This window comes from Nomascus leucogenys, chromosome 15, assembly GCF_006542625.1.
Source record: "Nomascus leucogenys isolate Asia chromosome 15, Asia_NLE_v1, whole genome shotgun sequence".
Taxonomy (NCBI): domain Eukaryota; kingdom Metazoa; phylum Chordata; class Mammalia; order Primates; family Hylobatidae; genus Nomascus; species Nomascus leucogenys.
Window position 1 is genome coordinate 68,068,639 of NC_044395.1, and position 22,967 is coordinate 68,091,605.

A 22,967-nucleotide genomic window follows, 5' to 3' on the forward strand; every position below is an offset into this window, starting at 1 on the left:
AACTCTTACATTGTTGTTCACATTTTTCTTACATTATGTCCCTTCTATTTAAACAATTCTTTCTTAACAATTCCTATATATATTACAGGACCATAGTACCCACTGTTACTTAAATTGAATTACCACTAGTCTCATTGATTGCTACTGTTTCTTGTATGTTAAAATTTTCCCATCTTGAGATCTTTATGCTAATGCAATCTTCCTTTGGCTAGAGTACTTTGATGAGTTTCTTTTTCTTATCAGAAAGGAAGCATGCATGTGATACTTTCTGAGAGCTTGCATATCTAAAAATACAAATTTCTTGCTCTCATGAATGAACAAAATTTGTTTGGGTATGGTAATGCATAATTACCATCTCTTTTCCTAAAATATCCACAGATATTGCTTCATTGTTACTGTATTTCCAATATCATAAATGAAGATATTGGTACCAGTCTGAGTCTCCTCCTTTTTAGGTAATTGCTCTTTTCTATATGGAAGCTTTTATGACTTTATTTTTTGATTCCAGAATGTCACCATGATATGTATAAATATATGTAGACATTTTTCAATGATCTCGCCAAGTATTTAGGTTTTCAGCTCAGATAAATTCTCCTCCAGTTCAATTTTCATTGCCATTTCTTATCCATAAGCTATTTCTTTCCTTTTAACTTACCGTTGTTTAGAAATTAGAACACTTGGATTTGTCTACATGAGTTTTCTCATAATTTCTATCTCTTTGTTTTCTTGCTCTGTACTCATGGAGAGTTTGCTTAATTCAGTTTTTGGTAGCATACATTCTTGTTTATCACCTCTATTGATTCTTTTTTATTTTGGCAAATATAATTTTTTTTTTTTTTTTTTTGAAACGGAGTCTCACTCTTTCACCCAGGTTGGAGTGCAGTGGCGCAATCTCGGCTCACTGCAGGCTCCGCCCCCCCGGGTTCACGCCATTCTCCTGCCTCAGCCTCCTGAGTAGCTGGGACTACAGGCGCCCACCACCTCGCCCGGCTAAATTTTGTATTTTTAGTAGAGACGGGGTTTCACCGTGTTAGCCAGGATGATCTCGATCTCCTGACCTCGTGATCCGCCCACCTCGGCCTCCCAAAGTGCTGGGATTACAGGCGTGAGCCACCACGCCCGGCCAGCAAATATAATTTTTTATTGAAACACACTTTCTTATTGTCAATTTTTTCTTTATTATGGCAGCTGGCTATGTCTTATCAATGCAATATCCCATTAACAGGTAACAGAATTTAGAATTCTTGAAATATTTTTACTATTTGCTATATCAATTCTTTTTTTTTAAAAAAAATGGCCCACTTGCCCTGATTTCTCAGTGTAATACTCTATTTTGAAGTGCCAAGTTTTAAAATTTGCTCCATGATATTTTTTTTTTACCCTTGAAGAGCTACATATATATTTTTTTCATTGGGATGGGCTCCTTCAAATCCTATATAACTTTGGCATCTGTAGACATAGAGAAATGGCAGTTGGATTTGTTTTCTGAAAAAATCATAGATGACAGGTGGCAAACCCTCTCATGCATGGCAGATAGGCACATACATGTTCACACAAAGTGGGTCTCTTCTAAAAGATAAATGACTACAAGATCCCCCTTATATGATAAAAGTGGCTATGGGAGTCTCATCTAATCATCATATTAATTCCTTGAAAGGCTATAAAGGAGGGAGGGCCATAAATATGACTACCAAGCAGGCCCTTTGACTTGGGCAACCACCTATGGATAGTCTTGGCTCATACCTTTGTCTATTTCTAGGAAACAGGGTGGCACAGACTTGCTTAAGCCAAGAGAGCTGCCACTTGACTATCTTCTACCTGCATTTAGCAAGTAATGGAAACAGTGGGCATGTGCTTGTCCCTTAATCCATCCTCCTTTTAACATCTTTTTATGAATCCAGAGTTGCAGTTATGTTCATTTGGTCCCTCTCTAACAGGGAGTTTTCCAATGATGATAATTTAGCTGTAATTTTCCTTCAATATTTACTGGATTGCCTCAGTAGCAAATTCAACATAGGTTTCTATCCTCTCAGAATTCTAAATATCTTATATGTTTTATTTCTATTATTTCCATTTTGAAATAATGAAAGTACATTTCTTCATCCCTAAGAATTAACCATTGTCTACATTCATCTTCCCCTCTATGGGCCACAGATTATTCATGTAAAACTTACCAACTGGCCGTCACCCCTATAGATTGTTTCCTTGGACAATACAGTCAGATGAGAAATGCTATGAAAACATAACTCACTTCTGAAAAACAGCTTCTATATGAGGGAAAGGATGTTCCAAATAGATCAGCAGGAGCAAGACATGGTGGTATGAGAAAGATGATAGATTTTGGAATGTACAAAATATCTGGTATGTCTGCAATGAAGCATGACAAAAGATAAAGCTAGAGACATGGGCAAGGGCCAGATCATGAGATTTTTAATACCATGGCAAGGAGTTTGAATGTTATCCAGAAAGCAATCAGAAGTTGAAGGCTTTTAAGGAAGGAGCAATAAGATTAGATGTGTGTTGTAAGCAAATCATTCTGGTAGCAGTGTGGAAAATGAATTGGAGGAGGGGAAAATGCAGGGAAGAAACCCATTAGGAAGCTATTAAATAGGTTTAGGTGAGAATTTATGAGACTTCTACTAGAATCAGTAGTAATGTAGAGAATAGTGAAGAAGTTTGAAATTACTTAGTAAGTAGAGTAAACATATTTGCTGTTAGATTACACAAGGGATGAGAAGAAGCAGCCAGAGCCTAGAATGGCTTGTTAATGGGTGTGCCTGGTGGTGCCATTACCTGAATCAGGGAAATGGGAGAGGAATTGAGTGAAGGAAAAAGAGACCATATTGTGCCTACCTTATCTAAGACATTTCAGGGCAAATGTCCAAAGATGTCCAATATCTACAACCACAGATCACACATACATAGCAAAATTATTCAGTAAAGACATATAAGCCAGATCTATACATATGAATATGAATAGCATATTGTTGTTATGTAAAAAAGGATAATAAAACTAAATACAATTTTTGTGTTATTAGTATGGTCTAGATATTATACTGATGGCTTAAGGAATAGACAGAAGAGAAGAGCCTAGAATCTAAGGGACAAGAGTCAGAGAGGTAAACAGAATATGAGGAGACTATGAGGTCCAAAAACAGTGGGGAAAGGAGAGGAGGGAGTGTAGAAGTGTAGAATTAAGATGTCCAATATTCTAGAGAAGTCCTATTCTAGAGATGTCCGATAAGTTGAAGACTAAAAAATGTCCTTTGACTTTGACAATTAGGAATTTACTAAAATTCTCATTAAAGAAAAGGACAGACAAAGGGAATGTAAGAGTTCCGATCTCTTTCCTGAGAATGGAATTTGACTTCAGTTAGTCACCCCTTGAACAAGTTTTAGAGGAAGTATCTGAAATTAGACCAAAGTCTAAGAAAAAAAAGTGTGGTTGGTTATTGTTGGAAGTGAATAGAGCTATATTCCAGAAAGAATAGGGGAAAGGATAAACAAACCCTGTCCCTACAGAGCAGGTTGAGGCAAATGAGGAAATGAGGAGGCCACCACACTTATGCATAAGAAAAGATGGTCAAGGCTGAGGTACCAGGATGTGCTTGAGTAAGATGACTTGGAGGAAGAATGAATGTACTGGATGCCGGGATGTGTCATCTGGATCCCCCTTCCAGGAGCGAGGCACTCATTCTTCCAGCTGCCAGGAAGGTTGGATACTGGTTGCTAATGGCTGAGTCCCTCCCAGAAATTGTCCTTGTCAAGGGTTTTGCTCCCTACCCACTGGCAACCTGTATTTAATGACTGGTTGATGCAAAGGTATCAGGACCCAGTCTCCTTGCCTCAGTTCAAGACATCTCCAAAGGGCCATTTCAGCTTCAGAATTCCCGAGACTGACTGAAACTTCAGTGCCACTGCATCTCACTTTAAGCATTCTCTCAGCAAAATCAAGTTTCCTTCTTACTCCTTTATATGGATTATTCCCAAGAACAGTCTTCAACAAAACTCCTGCATCAAATCCTGATTGCAAAGTCTGTTTCTGGGGAACTTACCTTGAGGGAGTATGTATATTATAATCACCTTTATGCCTCTCATATTTGGATCTAGCTACAGGAACAGTCTTGATTTCATCATTTAGAGGACTTATCAAAAGACGCCAAATGAGAAGTTAATATGACATAATTTTAAGGCAGTAGTTCTCAACTAGAAGCAGGAGTTGGAGATAAGGAAAGTATATTCTATAGCTGTACCTACCTGTATCCACCTTTGATACCTTTCTTCCCCAAATTCTGACACCTCACATCACCCCACCACCTCCTTGAGAAACGCTGTTCTAAATACTATTGAACTCTCTGCCTATTGGCATGGACCTGTTTTGAGGGGTCACTGTAGATAGAATGGCATATTAGTGACACTAGGTAGTTGCTAGAGGCGAGAGGAAAGGCACTGAAGAGCTAAGCTTTATGGGGTTTTTTTTGAGGAAACACTTTAGTATATTTATATTCTGGATGAAAAATATCAGTGGAGAGAAAGAGGAGTTATGAATTCTAGAGAAAGAAGAAATAGTTAATAGAAGAAATAAAATAATAATAATAAAATAATACGAATAATTAATAATTAATTTACAGGGCTCAGTTGGTATAGGGTCTTGTCATATTCCAACCAAGCCCTATAAATTAGTCTCCAATAGACTTATCTCCACAGTCATCGAGCTGGACTCATATTAAGCATCTTTAGAATTGGAGTTCCCATACCTAAACCCTCTAACCTCTAAGACCAAAGTTTGATGATATTTGACAGAGGTTTCCAATGCTCTTCTGACGCACTTCTAAATGTCTTGGTTGCCCTGGATCTTAACTGCTGTGGATGATCAGGAGAGCAAGCTTCAACCTATTTGGGGAATCTTTATGACTCTCTATACCTCTTGCCTATAGCTTTCCTGATGGTTTGGGTAGTTTTATAGTTGCTATCATTCCTTTTAAATAGAAATCCAAAGATTAATAAGTGCTTTCATATCTAACAGATAAATATGAGCTTTAATTATGATGAAACAAAACTGGAAGTCAAGATAAATGTTCTTATCAGTGAACAAAGCATATGCTCAGGAATGGTCATGCAGTAAATTTTCACTGCAATTAGAAATCACTCCTGGATGTTGACACTTACTTCTGATTTCCAATGGGAGAATAAATTGACTGAGAGGAAGGGACAGAATATGAAAGAGGAGGGAAAAAAGAAAAACAGAGGTGTTACAGACTGCAGTTTGAAGGTTAATTTTTTTTTTTTATAATGCTTTGGGGGAGGAAAGCAAATGGCCCTGTTAAGAAATGATTGCTTTACAGCTTGGGGGCTATTAACAAGATATGATCTGAGATGCAATGCTCCTCATAGGTCATAAAGATGACTATATACAGGAGCTGATCATTAGAAAAATGATTAAGGCTATTATTAACGCATTACTCAATTACTTATTAATTACTTTAAAATGTGGCTAGAAATGAGGCAATTAGGAGTTCACAGTCCTAATTGGTATTTGACATCACAGAGTGTGAATTGATGAGCACCAGCTGCTCTGACATTTTGCCTGGTGATCAGCTACTGACGAAGCAGGCTGTAAAGCGATGCTCTATCATCACTCTTTTCACAGCATGGCCAAGCTCAGGGAGGACAGATGTTTCCCGTGGACGAATAAAAAAGCACTCACACTTTCATCTGACTAGAGAGCTGTGAAGTCAGTAGAAAGTAAGAGGGAAGCTGTATGTTGGTCTTTCCCATGGTGGACACTGGAACTAAAGCTGCAGCCAAAAACATGGGGTGATTTCAGGTATGGCTGCATTCAAAATTAAACTTTTAAAATTTCAGGTAGTGGATTATTAACCAACCAGGCACAGAACAAATACTGATACTACAGCTTTCCGGGTCCTCTTGCCTGTACAGCAAGACACTCAAGACACCCTCCATTCAGGTCTGCAGAAGGCATTTTGGGGTCTTTTGATTGTGTGTCAGCTTTGTTAAAAAGTAAAGCTGTTCAAGGAAGTGACCTCTTCCCATGCATTTCCCAGGGCTTTTCACTTCCAGATAGATACCTTTATATTTGTGTGAATATATTCTAACCTATTAGATGTCTTCTCACATTGCTATGTATGTCTTTTTATCTTTCCTCCTTGGTGCCTTCAATCATAGCCTTTGAAACAGGAGGAACAACTCTCATCACATTACAGCTATAGAGAGTCTTCTCATGTTCAGTAGTCGGCAAAAATAATGACCATCTTTCCCAGAACATCTAGAGTTGGCTGTTTTATCAAAAATGACTTTGGATCTTACAGGAAAATAGAGAAGATGAAAAGAAGTGTGTCAAAAAGGAGAGGAAGTAAGCATGGGAGGTAGAGGGGAATGAAAAAAGGAATCGAGAAAAGAGGCAAACAAAGAAGCAGAGGGGAGTGCAGGGAGAGCAAAGCAGTAAAAAGCTTATGAGGTGTGTGAGCTGAAAATTTTAGGCCTATAAGAAAAAGCAGGGCTGTCTCCTTGTCTCCATCCCAAGGCATTTTCCTCTCTAAACATTTGAGGGAAGGAGAAATTTGCCTTGTATCCACTTCCAGGCCAGCTCATGCCAAAGCCTTCTCTGTTATCATCTAATTTCTCATACCTACTTTCACGTACGCCTTAAGATGTCTTTGCTCTGAGACCGTCACCTGGAGCTTTGGAGCTGCCATCTCCATCACATTGGCGTTGCTGCCACCGTGCTGACCTCTATGGAAGAATGATTCAGAGAATGAATGCCCTTTTCCTTCAAAGTTCAACCTTAATTCACCAGAGAATCACTAATGGGAGGAAGTTCAAGTAACTGAAGTTTAGGAATAACTAGAGAGAATTTTTTGTGGAAGTGTGGTACCAATTAGTTTTGTTGCCCAGCATCTCTTCCTCTTGTCTGGTAATGGCATCTGTCTTCCACTTGGGAAAATGCCCCATCCCCATTCCACTTGGTGTAGAATATCATCACAGTGCCTTCTCCTCCTGGCAATACACCCCATGTGTTTCAAGTAGACACGTGACCCAAACAAGGAAATCAGAACCCTTTCTTGAGATTGATATATGGGAAAAAGCATCTATCCTTTTCCTGAAGTTACTAAGCTCAGATAGTATAAACCTGGAGCTTCTGGCAACCCTTTTCCCTAACTGCCTAAAAAAAGTCCATCTACACTTGGAGAAATGAGACCAAGTAGCAGACTAAAAAGTTGGGAGGAGGAGGAAGAGGAGGAAGAGAAGAAGGGAGTGGGGGAGAAAGGGGGAAAGAAAGGGAGAGAGAGAATCTAATAAAGAAAGAGAGGCAGAGACAGACAGAGAGAGGGAATCTAATAGAGAGAGAGAGAGAAAGGATCTAGTAAAGAGAGAGGGGGACAGAGACAAGGAGACAGACAGAGAGAGAGAGAGAGAGAGAATCTAATAAAATTACTTAAGCCCCAAGGGTCCAGCCTGGGGAAGTCCCAGGAAGCCAGTAACCCGTGGACTTTCCTTTGTTTTTGTGGTTTTTTTCCCCAAGACAAAAGTTTTAATATGGTCAGAGTCTGAAGAGTACAAGCAGGTCACATTAACTCACAAGAAATAGGTGCAGGAATTTTCAAAGATAAACTTGGCGCTTTACAAACAAATAGGATGACTTCAGTGCATATGATGGCATTAAAAACAGGGGACAAGTTGAAATGGACATTTTGTCCCTAATGATTTTCTTTTTTCCTCTAGATATCTATTTGTAAGCTTCACTTACTCTTCCCTTCTCAGACTATTCTACCTAAAGTATAACTACCTACTACAGATGCAACTGTAGTGATATGAATGTCAGTCGGCTGACTTAACTGTACAACAAATATGTTCATTTTTTGATAACTCAATCTAATTTCTGAGCCTTCATTCTTTCAGTGTAGCAGAAATTTATCTCTGTCAATTTGGAGAATTCCCCCACCCTTCCCAGCGTTGCACCTAATTTCCAGAGGATGTTCCTAGTGACAAGAGATGGGGCACGGGAGTATAGGGTTTGAGTCTGGTCTCTGGTCATCATTTTTCCATGCTTCTCTAGGGCATCCAGTGTGACGGCCAACACTGGGAACACACAAGAAAACCCCACCCCTCTAGATTCCCCAGGGCCCACCCTCTTAATATCCATCTCCTGGATGCACCTCAAAAATCATTTATTTCCTGGCTATTCTTGCTCTTTCTCTTTGATGTAAGAATCCACAGACCTGTCCAAAACTTGAGTAATCTCTCCTTCCCATCTGACACTTGAATGGGTGAGGGAGAAGGGGAGGTAATCCACTTTTTATTCACTGTGAAGTATTTCATTACACAACTATAAACATCAAGTTTTATTTACCTATTCTCTTTGTAGTAGACATTTCTGTTGCTGTCAGCTTTATATTATCTTATTTATATTAAACAATGTATTTAATTATTGTTTATTATATTTTAATAATTATATTATTTATATTAAACAATAGGTTAATTTCTTTCATTAACCATGTTTTGTGGTACATACACGTGAGAATTTTTTTAGTTTGCACATCTAGAAGTGGACTGTTAGCTCATAAAGTTTGCATAGTTGTAATTTTGCTAGCAACTATCAATTTCTCTCTGAAATTGTTATGATAATTTATGCTCCTACCAGTAATGTATGAGAATTCTGTTTTCCCCAAATCCTTGCAAATAACTGATATCATCAGAAATCTCAATATTTGCCTATTTGATGAGGGGGAAAATGGCATTGTGTTGTTGCTTTAGTTTGCATTTCACTAAATCCAAATGAGATCGAACATTTTTTCGCAGTTTGTTGCTCCTTTGGATTTCTTTTTCTATGAACCTTATAACCTGTAGCTATTTTTTAAATGTTTTTTCTTAGTGACTTATGGGAGTTCTTTACATACTCTGCGTGTGAATCCTTTAGCAAGGTGGTGGTTGTAGCATTTAGATTTTGACTCAATCTGCCTACGTTTATTTTTATTTAAAAAATTATTTTTAATTGACATAATAATTGTACATATTTATAGGAGAGAGTATGATATTTTGATACATATATACAACGTGTAATGATCAAATCAGTATAATTAGCATATCCATTACCTCAAACATGTATCATTTCTTTGTGTTGGAAACATTCAAAATTCTCTCTTCTAGGTATTTGAAAATATACAATAAATTATTGTTTATTATGGTCAACCTAAAGTGCTATAGAACACTAGAACTTATTCTGGTTTATTAGTAAATAGCATGTTTCTAACCTTTTCCTATAAAAAGGATTGAGATAAGTGCGTGGTAACTTTTTTTTGTTTGAGACAGAGTCTCGCTTTGTCGCCCAGGCTGGAGTGCAGTGGCGCTATCTTGGCTCACTGCAAGCTCCGCCTCCCAGGTTCACGCCATTCTCCTGCCTCAGCCTCCAGAGTAGCTGGGACTACAGGCGCCCACCACCACTCCCGGTTAATTTTTTTCTATTTTTTAGTAGAGACGGGGTTTCACCGTGTTAGCCAGGATGGCCTCGATCTCCTGACCTCATGATCCGCCCACTTCGGCCTGCCGAAGTGCTGGGATTGCAGGCGTGAGCCACCGCGCCTGGCCCGTAACTTCTTAGAATGTAGGGAGAGAAGAGGGAAATACAATGAGAAAAACATAAAGAACTCATATACTTTCCAATTCTTTCACAGAAGCAGAAACAAGACAATCATTATTAGGTCAACAAATTTCCCTGGTACACACTGTAAGGTGTTCTTGCAGGGTTTCTTAACTGTTCACATGCTCCTTCTTGTCCGTTCTCATTTTGCGTGCCATTCAAACTTCTACACATCTTTGCAAATTTAGCACAAAAAAACTTATTTTAAAAGAATTTATTAAATAAAGTCTCCTTTGCCTCCTAAAGCTTCTGAAACATGGTCCTTAGCTCACAGTATTGTAATATTCTCTGCATCTCTGCTCAACCCTCTAAGGGCATTGAGGGTAAAGACTATGCCTCATTCATCTCAATATTCTCAGTGGCTAGGATCTTTAGAAGGGATTCTCACTACATGTTGAATGACTGGCTGACAGAAGCTGTTTCGACTGCAGGAAAAATAATGTTTTAAAATTCTTGCCCAGTGAATCAGTAATTAAAAGGGCAGTGAGGAAGGTTAATTTTGGAATCATTTATTAAACATATCTTTCATAAATTGTAAAGTTTCATTTGGGAAATCTAGTACACATATATAATATGTATATAGCACCTGTGCACTAATGCATCACACGCAGACACACACTATATTGTAGAAATAACAACAAAATCTTGGAGTGGGGAGAAGTAGCTTACTATAGCTCTTCCTAGAATCCATCTTAGAGCTTTTTTTTTATTATTATTATACTGTAAGTTTTAGGGTACATGTGCACAATGTGCAGGTTTGTTACATATGTATCCATGTGCCATGTTGGTGTGCTGCACCCATTAACTCGTCATTTAGCATTAGGTATATCTCCTAATGCTGTCCCTCCCCCCTCCCCCAACCCCACAACAGTCCCCGGAGTGTGATGTTCCCCTTCCTGTGTCCATGTGTTCTCATTGTTCAATTCCCACCTATGAGTGAGAACATGCAGTGTTTGGTTTTATGTCCTTGTGATAGTTTACTGAGAATTATGGTTTCCAGTTTCATCCATGTCCCTACAAAGGACATGAACTCATCATTTTTTATGGCTGCATAGTATTCCATGGTGTATATGTGCCACATTTTCTTAATCCAGTCTATCATTGTTGGACATTTGGGTTGGTCCCAAGTCTTTGCTATTGTGAGTAGTGCTGCAATAAACATATGTGTGCATGTGTCTTTACAGCAGCATGATTTATAGTCCTTTGGGTATATACCCAGTAATGGGATGGCTGGGTCAAATGGTATTTCTACTTCTAGATCCCTGAGGAATCGCCACACTGACTTCCACAATGGTTGAACTAGTTTACAGTCCCACCAACAGTGTAAAAGTGTTCCTATTTCTCCGCATCCTTTCCAACACCTGTTGTTTCCTGACTTTTTAATGATCGCCATTCTAACTGGTATGAGATGGTATCTCATTGTGGTTTTGATTTGCATTTCTCTGATGGCCAGTGATGATGAGCATTTTTTCATGTGTCTTTTGGCTGCATAAATGTCTTCTTTTGAGAAGTGTCTGTTCATATCTTTCACCCACTTGTTGATGGGGTTGTTTGTTTTTTTCTTGTAAATTTGTTTGAGTTCATTGTAGATTCTGGATATTAGCCCTTTGTCAGATGAGTAGGTTGCAAAAATTTTCTCCCATTTTGTAGGTTGCCTGTTCACTCCGATGGTAGTTTCTTTTGCTGTGCAGAAGCTCTTTAGTTTAATGAGATCCCATTTGTCAATTTTGGCTTTTGTTGCCATTGCTTTTGGTGTTTTAGACATGAAGTCCTTGCCCATGCCTATGTCCTGAATGGTATTGCCTAGGTTTTCTTCTAGGGTTTTTATGGTTTTAGGTCTAACATGTAAGTCTTTAATCCATCTTGAATTAATTTTTGTATAAGGTGTAAGGAAGGGATCCAGTTTCAGCTTTCTACATATGGCTAGCCAGTTTTCCCAGAACCATTTATTAAATCAGGAATCCTTTTCCCATTGCTTGTTTTTGTCAGGTTTGTCAAAGATCAGATAGTTGTAGATACGTGGCATTATTTCTGAGGGCTCTGTTCTGTTCCATTGATCTATGTCTCTTTTGTGGTACCAGTACCATGCTGTTTTGGTTACTGTAGCCTTGCAGTATAGTTTGAAGTCAGGTAGTGTGATACTTCCAGCTTTGTTCTTTTGGCTTAGGATTGACTTAGCGATGCGGGCTCTTTTTTGGTTCCATATGAACTTGAAAGTAGTTTTTTCCAATTCTGTGAAGAAAGTCACTGGTAGCTTGATGGGGATGGCATTGAATCTATAAATTACCTTGGGCAGTATGGCCATTTTCACAATATTGATTCTTCCAACCCATGAGCATGGAATGTTCTTCCATTTGTTTGTATCCTCTTTTATTTCATTGAGCAGTGGTTCGTAGTTCTCCTTGAAGAGATCCTTCACATCCCTTGTAAGTTGGATTCGTAGGTATTTTATTCTCTTTGAAGCAATTGTGAATGGCAGTTCACTCATGATTTGGCTCTCTGACTGTGATTGCTGTACAAGAATGCTTGTGATTTTTGTACATTGATTTTGTATCCTGAGACTTTGCTGAAGTTGCTTATCAGCTTAAGGAGATTTTGGGCTGAGACAATGGGGTTTTCTAGATATACAATCATATCTTCCACAAACAGGGACAATTTGACTTCCTCTTTTCCTAATTGAATACCTTTTATTTCCTTCTCCTGCCTGATTGCCCTGGCCAGAACTTCCAGCACTACGTTGAATAGGAGTGGTGAGAGAGGGCATCCCTGTCTTGTGCCAGTTTTCAAAGGGAACGCTTCCAGTTTTTGCCCATTCAGTATGATATTGGCTGTGGGTTTGTCATAGATAGCTCTTATTATTTTGAGATACGTCCCAACAATACCTAATTTATTGAGAGTTTTTAGCATGAAGGGTTGTTGAATTTTGTCAAAGATGCCTTTTCTGCATCTATTGAGATAATCATGTGGTTTTTGTCTTTGGTTCTGTTTATATGCTGGATTACATTTATTGATTTGCATATGTTGAACCAGCCTTGCATCCCAGGGATGAAGCCCACTTGATCATGGTGGATAAGCTTTTTGATGTGCTGCTGGATTCGGCTTGCCAGTATTTTATTGAGGATTTTTGCATCAATGTTCATCAAGGATATTGGTCTGAAATTCTCTTTTTTGGTTGTGTCTCTGCCAGGCTTTGGTATCAGGATGATGCTGGCCTCATAAAATGTGTTAGGGGGAATTCCCTCTTTTTCTATCAATTGGAATAATTTCAGAAGGAATGGTACCAGTTCCTCCTTGTACCTCTGGTAGAATTCGGCTGTGAATCTATCAGGTCCTGGACTCTTTGGTTGGTAAGCTATTGATTATTGCCACAATTTCAGAGCCTGTTATTGGTGAGCTTATTTAAAAGAAACAATTCCGGAGCCTGCAGTGAGCCGAGATCGCGCCACTGCACTCCAGCCTGGGCGACAGCGAGACTCTGTCTCAAAAAAAAAAAAAAAAAAAAAGAAACAATTCATTCTTTTCCAGGCCTCAGCACAGATTTCTGCTAACTTGAGCTCCTGGGCTGGTAACACATCAGAGAGAAAGGAAAAGTGTCATTTAGCAATGTGGCTGCTACTGGTGACACAATCATCTTTCATGAAAAAAGTTAGCTCCAGGGGAGGGCTGCCTATTATAGCAAAAAGATGGGAAGTTAAGAGAATTGGTTGCTAGGTTTTCTTTGTGGGGAAGCAAGCTAAATTTTTTTGCTTAGTATGAGAAAAATGCAAGCTATTTATTCTGACTGAGATAATATTAGAAAAGAAGAGGTTGAAAACCAGAAATACAAATCTTGAGAGGTACAAGGGCTGTAAAGTCACAAGGGAAAGGCACCTGACTGTTTTGCTGACCCTTTATATACTGGGGACCTAACACAACGCCTGGCACTAGTAGATGCTTGTTATGTTTGTTGGATGACTACATAAACAAATATCTCCCATATTCTACTAGTATCCCCTTACCCTTCTTCAACAATTCTGTAATTATTATAAAAATACAATATTCTTAGTATTTTCAAAATTGCAAAAAAGGGAATAAATGAAAAGCCATCCATAATTCATTCCTTAAGATAAAATTAGGTTTTAAGTATTTTCCTCTAGTTATTTTTCTGTATACACATGCACTGGTATTTGTAGGTGTGTGTGCATAGATACACACAAATATGATTATGTAACATAAATAATTTTTCATTTACATTGTGAATATTTTTTGAGGTTATTAAATAATTTATTTGAGAATATGATTTATAATTGTGGTAAAAATACAATATTACTTATCTACATTTAATCTATCAACATTTAACTTTTATTATTATTAATCTATCAACATTTAACTATTCTTACCTATCATTAGCCAATGAAACTTTTCAAATAGCTGCTATTTTATTTGATTTTTTAATTTTAGAGGCAAAGTCTTGCTCTGTCGCCCAGACTGGAGTGCAGTGGCATGACTGTAGCTCACTGCAGCCTTGAATGCCTGGCGTCAAGTGATCCTCCTGCCTCAGCCTCCTGAGTAGCTGGAACTACAGGCACAAGCCACAATAGCTGCTATTTTAAGAACATAAGAATTATTTAAGTCAAAGGATATTAATATATAACTATTTCCTTTGGCATATATTTCCAAAATTATTTTCCAGACAAGATTGTATCTAGTACGAATATAATCCTCTCTGAGTATTATAGCTTTTCTTTTTTTTTATATTTAAACTCAGGAAACATTTTAATTGTTATTCTAACCCACATGTTTCATGACTAAAAAGGTCAAACTTTTTTTTTTTTGTATTTTTTGAAAAAGCTTCTTATGCTTCTTCTTTGGTGAATTATCCATCCATGCCCTTTATCCACTATTTTCTACTGAGGTAATACTGTGTCTCTTTATAATCTGAAAGCAATTTTTAAAAATAAAGAAGATTAGCCCTTTGTCTACAAATAATTCCCCAGTTTGTCAAATATTTAGAATTTATTTTCATAAGAACTCTTGAGAAACAGGTTTTAGATTTTTTAAGAAGTTAAACCTACTGGTTTCGTTTTGTTTATTATTTTTGCTTTGTGATTTCTTCCATATATTCATCCTTAGAAACAATTTCTCCTTCCTGGAGCCTAAAAAATGTTCATTTATAGTTTATTCTAGTTTCATTACTAGAATAGTGTACTTTGATTTATTTGATTTTGTCTTAATTTTAAGCATAGCACTAAGTCATTTTGATTTCTCTTTGTTTTTCCCCAAGTACATAATCAATTGTTCCAGCATTATTTATTGAATACTCTTCTTTTTACATGTTGATTTATAATGGAAATTTAACTGTATATTAAATTCTTGCATGTATGAAAGTCAGTTTCTAAATGTTTATATTGATCAATTCTTGCCCTAGATACACACCATCTTGATAGCTAAAAGTTTATTGCATGTTTTGTTATCTTGTAAGACAAATCTCTTTTTACTGCCCTTTCCAACTTACTTTATATTATCTTTTTGAAACTTTTCACTATTCAAAACTATATATTTTTAAAAATGAGCTATGTTTTCACTTTGTCAAGTAAGAATTAAAATAACTTTTTAATACAATCTTTGAGTCACATTAAACCTTTAAATTATTTCAGAGGAATTAAATAATTTCTTTTATAATATTTAGCATTCCCATTCATAAACATGGTATATCTCTACATTTATGATGCTATTATATCTCTCCATATGTTTTCTAATTATTTTCATATAGATGACACACAATTCTCTAAGTTGTTTTTCACAGAGTTTTTTATAAATTTGCTTATTTATGATGGCATTAATAAAATAATTTCACCATCATAATTTTGACTGAATTACTGATTTCACCAACAACTATTAATATTTTATATTTGTTCTTGCATCTGAACATTTTCCTATCTTCTTTTATTAGCTCTAATAATTTTTTAAAAAAATATCTTGGGACTTCTAGATCAGTAAATTAATGATTTGTAAAATATTTTTCTGCTTACTTTAATAGCTTTAGCTCTTTTATTGCATTGCACATTTACAAGGTAATGTTGAATAATGAAGACATTAAGGATAATTTTTTGTCTCTGACTTTTAAATGAAGTTTTTCTGATATTTCCATTTTCAGAACGTTGCCTCTACATTTTGATATTCATCCTGATGTTAAGGAAATTTCCTTTCTTGCTTATTTTTAAGACTTTTCCGAGGAATGGATATTAAATTTTATGAGATGATTTTAGAGCATCTGCAGGATGATTATGTTGTTTTTTTCTTTGACCTATTACTAATGGACAATATTAATAAATGTGCCACTAATAAGTGAATATTATATTCCAAGAATCAAATCTGCACAATATAGTCTAAACATTATCTTGTAATATACTACTGTATGACTTTCATTGGTTTAGTAAAGACTTTTATATCTATCTCTAAAATGTCATTCTGGGAATTATAACTTGGACATCAAGTTCCTTACACTCTGGTTGCCCTTTATTGGTTATCCTTCTTTTTTCTTTTTAATGGGCCAATCAAGCATACTATGTAACTAAGATGAAAGCTCTTTAAGAGCACAGGTCTTTGTTTTATTTGCTGATTTATTTACTAAGATCCTAGAAGTATGCCTGATACATTATTGGTATTCCATAAATACTTTTTGATTGGTTAATGAATTCTCTCTTATATTGATATTTGTGTTCTTCTTTAATAATTTTATACTCTGAATTGTATATTTTTTATTCTTTGTGTCTTTATCTGGTTAGCTGAAATAAGACATAGAAGTGCATATACACAAATTTTCTTCCATCTGAATATGAGGATGGTACACCTGCTGAACCATTGAATATCTGAGAATTTCTTTCTGTTGCCATCAGGTGTGGAAAAATAGCTGAAGACAAAATTCTTCCCATTAACTTTTCCCATCAAAACTGTGATATGTTGTTCCATTCTTTTCTAGTACTTGGCATTGCTGGAGAGTATTTCGAAGCTGGCCTTTGTTTCTTTGTTCATGATCTTTCTTTTTCTTTAATCCCAGGATGCTTTATTCTTAAATTTTGACAATGACAAAAAATAATACATTTTATTATTTAAAATATACAGATATGTGTACTATATAAAGCAGAAATCTGTCTCACTACATAGTTCTTCTATGACCCCGCCTATAGGGCTTCTTCTAGATAAACTCACTTCTCAGAAGGAATTACTCTAACAGTTGGTTGTGTCTTGCTTCTAGGTTTGTTTCCTTATATTTCTATAAATAATGGAGTTTCTTCTTTCTAAATAAGATCATACTCTTATAACTGAGTGCCTGAAAAAAGACAGCCTTAAAAATGTTTAGAAAGAGAAGCTGCCAAATGTGCCTTTGTCTAGATGGACATAGAAATTCACATTGAAGCACATTCTCTTAACCAACACTTGAATGGTCCTACTTGATTATGTAAATATTAGGTGAGTAGGCACCCATCACTCTGAAGAAAAGGCATGGCAGGGACTGTGTGTGTTTGCCAAGTTTGCCTTTTCTCATTGTCCGTAAGTATGTAGGCATATCTGGTCTTTGAGTAGAAAGTGGAAAAAGTTTACACTGAGGCCATACTCAGAAAACAGATGGAGGATCCCAGGCAGTGAGAAATTTCTAATTGTGAGGAAGGACCAATACATTTCAAAGAACAGTGATATCTTCTATTAAATTTGAAGGTGTTTCCTTTATTGACTATAATTACATCCTATCATCTCCAAGCCTTCAAGGGAAATCTGTTAACTAAAATGACCTAGTGTTATTTGTGAAAGTACCACAAAAGAAGAGGAAAAGAGTCCACAGCAAGAGGTAACATAGACCCAGAAGCAAAGAAAAGCTATCAGGAGCAGGTTACAGGGGTGAAGCAGGATTCAGGAGGAACTCATTGGAACATAAGCCCTACCTGGAAATCTAAAGTACTACACCAGTGGTAGAGGTAGGTGTACTTCACACAATGTGTGGTGTGGCTGCTTGAACCATCTTATTTGCATATTATGCAAAGGATAAGACTTGAAAGAGGGGGAGTTTGGGGAGTACTAGATTATAAATGCTTGAATATCAATAATCCCCACAGTTGGGATGACTCTATTCTAACTGGATGTGGTGGGCCGCCTCTAAGATGGCACCCAAAGATCCCCACTTCCTGATATCCATGGCTTTGTGTAAACACTTTCCCTTGGTTATGGGCTAGATTTAATGATTCAATTTTAGCAAACAGAATACAGCAGAGGTGATGGGATGTCACTTCCAAGATTAGATTACAAAAATACTATAGATGCCATCTCTCTTGACATCTTGGGCATTCTCTTACTTGCTTGGACATAGGAAAGCCAGGTGCCATGTTGCAAGCTTCCCAGTGTAGAGGCCCACTTGACTTGGAATTGGAAAAGGTCTCCAATGGCCTGCTAGAGAAGGTCTCCATCCAATGGCCTGCTAGAGAAGCTCTCCAGCCAATGGCCCAATTCAACAGCCTGTGAGGAGTGGAAACATCCAAGCAATCACATAAATGAGCTGGAAGGGAAATTCTGCCCTAGACAAGCTTTCAGATGAGACCACAGCCCTGGCTTATAGCTCATCTACAACTTCCTAAGAAACTTTGAACCAGAAGTACCTAGCTAAGCCACACTTGGATTCCTGATTTACAGACACTGTGAGAAAATAAATATTTGTTATTTTAAGTTGGTAAGTTTTGGGATAATTTGTTATGCAGCAATAGATAATTGATTCAATGGGAAAAGTAATCAAGTATATGTTGCAGATAATTGACAACTTTGGGCAAAGACTATGTTTGGGATTCTAAATGGAATAAAACATTTAATAGAGTCAGAGTGTAAGAAATACAATGATATATGTTCAAGGATGCATCATAGTATAAAGCAACATGCCACAGGATACTATAGCAAACCATTCATTTTCATGATTCCACTTGTTTCTTAAGGTACATGTGGGCAATATGTCTTAGAAGAGACAACACAGAAGCTCAGCAGAGCCTCACTAGAAAACTCTGACTTGCCTTCCCTCACTTCCCAATGACCTAACATGAAAACACAAAAAGTTACATAGGAATATTGGTTAAAAAGTCAGTAGATTTCAAGTAAAATCACTAACAAAGGATGCTATGAGGTCCAGGGCTTTCACTTACCAGAGGATACAGAGGAGTCATTCTCCCCTCCAACCACACAAAACAGGCTATAGAGGTGTCTTTATGTATGCTTTTAAGGAATTCCATTCCTGAGATTCAACATAGCTGAGGCATATATGGACAGATGGTGGAGCATTATATCCAGAGATATCAAGATGAGAGGATAAAAGAAGAGAAATCATTGAAGTTTCCTTGCTCTTATTAGCACATTTAAAAAAATCATAGTCCATGGGCTGTTACAAGTTCTCAATGTTTTCCATTTTTACATTTGCCATCTTATAAGCCTTAAAATTAATTAATCTTAAAATACATAATTGCTGAAGTTTTGTTCTATTTAAAACTGTGATCTTATTTAATATTGACATTACAAGTCCATTTCTAGAATCTGCCTGCAACAGAGGTTGGTCTATCAGATAGTGTGGTTTCACAGTTAATAAAGCAGTCTCTAGGCAGACTGCCTGGGTTTGAAACCTGGCTCTCCTAATTATTGGCTGTTTCACCTTGGGTAAGTGCTTCTATGCTTCAGTTTCCTTACTGGTAAGATGGATGTAGTAATAGCACCTACCTTATAGAATTATTTTGAGGAATCAGTGAGTTATTATTTGTAAAGTGCTTAGAACAGCAACAGCTCCACAAATGGTCTCTTTCCCACTAGTTCTGTAATAGAACAGCAAGTGCTGGGGGAAGGTGGGGGTTATGGGGGGCAAGAAAAGCAACCTGAAGCTTCTCCAGTGCATAGAAGTTTTTTTTGCCTCAGGAGTCATCCTGACCCAGAAACAGTGTTAGTGGTGTAACATTAGGCTACTTTGTGTTCGCTGAAAATCCCAGATTAATACTAATATTCATGGGATAGTCTCTGGAAGCCTAGACTTGGACCCACTTATACCTTAGTGCTTAAATTGTACAGACACTTGGACAGGTATGACTTAAACTTGGGTGGGGGTCAGCTTATTGGGCCATCAATTTTTATTTTATAGTTCTATGTGTGTGTGTGTGTTTTGAAAAACAAATGGTTCATTTACTTGCTCCTGTGGGAGCAAAGCAAGTCATAAACTTAAAGCAAGTGTCTGCAAAAAACTTTCCAGGCACCAGTCTTTCTGACAGATAGAACATTATCTATTCAGTAGAAAAAGTCAAACTTGCTTGATATCTTTTAATACTCAGAAACAAAAACAAAAACAAAACCCAACAACCCTGAGACTGGTAGCTTTTCCATGGTTATCTCTATCTAAACCTTCATGAATAGATTCCTTCCTCCAGGAATAGGGAATGAAGACCTAGGACTGACACGCAAGAAACATGAGCTCCATCCATGTTTGTTCTCTGGGGTAAACTCTGTAACTTGGAGGAAGGCTTTTGGTTTCTGAGGTTGGGCTGGGAATTCTGCAGGGCATAGAAAACTCGCTCTCAGTGGAGAAAACACACAAGCACACACTCAGAGAGACTCAGACAACTTGCATGCATGCACACACACAATTCTCACATGTAGACACATCTTCCAGATACATATTCACATTAATGTTCACAAGTCTAAGGTGTTAAGACTCAGGGAGGATCATGGAGGGGTGAGCGGCTTAGATCAGTTCAGAAGAGGAAACTTTTCAGATAGATTTCTGTCAAAGTAAAATTGAGGCGCAGAGCCCTCTTCGAGCCCTTCATCAGGATTCACAAAAGTAAGGCATTAGGCTAGAAATAGCTCTCTGCAGGCATTTATATATACCTTTAAACTCCATTGTTTGAAGTCTATCAATTTGGAGTGCTGAATTCTACTAGATTCTAAGATATTAGAGTAAGATAGAAAGATGAATTTTAGTCAACCAATCAATGTGAACTCAATGGATGCCTACTACAGTCACAGGCAGTGCCCTCTGGGCCCTGGGATAGAGAGATGATTGAGATATTATTCCTACCCCATGATAGTCTAGTAGGGAAGACGAGACTAATACATATGAAACCAGCTAATCTAACTTCAACGTTAGATTATTAGCCCAAAAAGTATCCTGTCTTGTCAAACATGCTATTTTGCCAATGAAATACTGCTATCCAGACATAGTAAGTAAATTTCTTATGGCCACGTGATCAAATAATAGATCAGTTCTTCTAGAGAGAATTACTCTCTCCATCCCTTTGCATTGTTTTATAATTTTATAAAAAACTTTTACATGGCTCTGTGCTTTAACTAGGCATCTGCCTGTCTGTCCTTCCTTCAGGGATGTGATGCCCCACAAGTAAGAACCTGACCTTATACATTTAAGGAGTGCACAGTGACTGATAAGGCCATATTTAGCCAGGAAGTGCTCAACTCATCAGCCTTAAGTGATTGGAAAGGAGCAAAGACAATAAATAGTCCAGGGAATTGCTCTTGGCCCAGGTCGCCATTCATTACACCAGATAGCACAGGTAGTAAAGACCTAAATCTTGGATACAAATTCAAGGTAAGATATTTTAAACTTGGCGTAAAATTACAGACCTGTTTCTAAGCCCTTCTGTTTTCTTCTCTATTTTAAACTCAGTTGCTTTATAATTTTACATACAAGGGTAATGCATTTTCATTTCAGCCAGGAGGAAAAGGTTAGGTTCCTCAGGTGCTTTTGAATCTTCATATTTGCAGACAAAATCATTGAAAGGTTTTGATATATTTCTCCTAAGAGTTTTTCTTGAAATTACACCAGGTCACTCAATCATCAGACAAGCTTTTTAAAAAACAAAACAAAACAAAACTGCTCTTTGTCAAATACTGGGCAAGTTGTTGTCTACAAACTCGCTTGGCTGAATTACTGAGCAATTACTTTATGCCCAGAGAAAAGAAAACAACAGCATGGTTCTTACGTGTTTGCTAAGCTCCTGACCCATGCTCTCACGAGTACCCTATCCCATCTGGATCTGAGTGTTGCCCTTCACTATCCACCTTCTTTCATTTAACAATTATTCACTGGACACCTGCTATGTGTCAGGCACTGTCTTAGATGCTGGATTCTTGGTGACAAACATGGCAGACAATGTCCCTAGCCTCATGGAGTGAACATCCTAGTTGTCAGAGGGAATGGGGGGTGGGAGTAAGCAAAAACAAAAACAAAAACAAATAAACAAAAAAAACCCAACAAGCAAACAGATTCTCAGAACCCTGAACCGTTTCTGACATATAGCAGGTGTTCAATAAATATTTGTGATCTAATGGAATGAGCAAGACAGTTTCTGATAGTGATAAGGGATATGAAGGATATTGATGTGAAATAGAGCATTTAGATAGGGTCAACACGGAAGGCTCTGTGAAAAGGTGGTGTATAGGCCAATATGCAAAGAAAAGGAAGGAGCCTGCAGAAAAGTTGTCCCTAAAGTTGAGGAAGAAGCAAATGAAACATCAGGGAGTTAGTAACAAACTGATTGCATTTGAGGACAGAAAGAGAACAATGTAACTGAGACAAACTGAGCAAGAGGGAGAGTAGCACAAACTGATGTCAGAAAGGTAGAGGGAGCTCAGCTATGCTGGCACTATAGAACAAACAAAGGAGTTTGGGCTTAATTTCCAGTGTTATTGGAAGCCATTTGGGGTTGAAGCAGTAAGTCAATGTGATTAAACTCATGAATTAAAAGATCACCATGGCTGCTCTGAGGGGAAAGAATTGGTAGGAGGCAATATTGGAAGAAGGAAGTGCATCAGTTAGGATGTTTTAGCACATCAACAGGTTATAGGTGTAAAAGATATTGATCCCCTCTGCCCTTGGTGTAACCAGGAGAGAAAGAGGCTGGCCAAAGCTGTGGGGCTGTTCTGGCCATAGAAAGATTCATCCTTTAACCAGAGAATGCTGAAAAATTAGCACCATTTTCCATGTCTGTCACAGTGTAAAAAATATTGGAAAGCCCTGCTTCAATACATATTTTTCACGCTTTCTGACCATCAGGCTTCTTTAATACACTCTTTCTATGTTTGGAGAAATTTCCTACTTGGAAACCAGCCTCCAAGACAACTGCTAGTGATCCCCACGTCCTAGCATTTGCTCCCTTGAGTGGTTCCCTCCCACACAGCACCAGGGTTAGTGTGTGTAACCAACAGAACACAACAGAAGTGATAGCATATCACTTCTAAGATTAGGTTATAAAAGATGGTGGCTTATGTCTTGAGCTTCCTCTCTTGCTTTTTCTTTTTT

The 22,967-nt window shown here is 37.5% G+C and overlaps 1 long non-coding RNA gene across 1 annotated transcript; it reads left to right on the plus strand.

Moving 5' to 3' along the window:
• Positions 1 to 5,752: 5,752 nt before the first annotated feature.
• LOC100605480 lies at positions 5,753 to 16,331 on the plus strand. The gene is made up of 2 exons (XR_120952.1): positions 5,753 to 5,827; positions 15,863 to 16,331. It is a non-coding gene; the product is annotated as an uncharacterized LOC100605480 (long non-coding RNA).
• Positions 16,332 to 22,967: the final 6,636 nt, after the last annotated feature.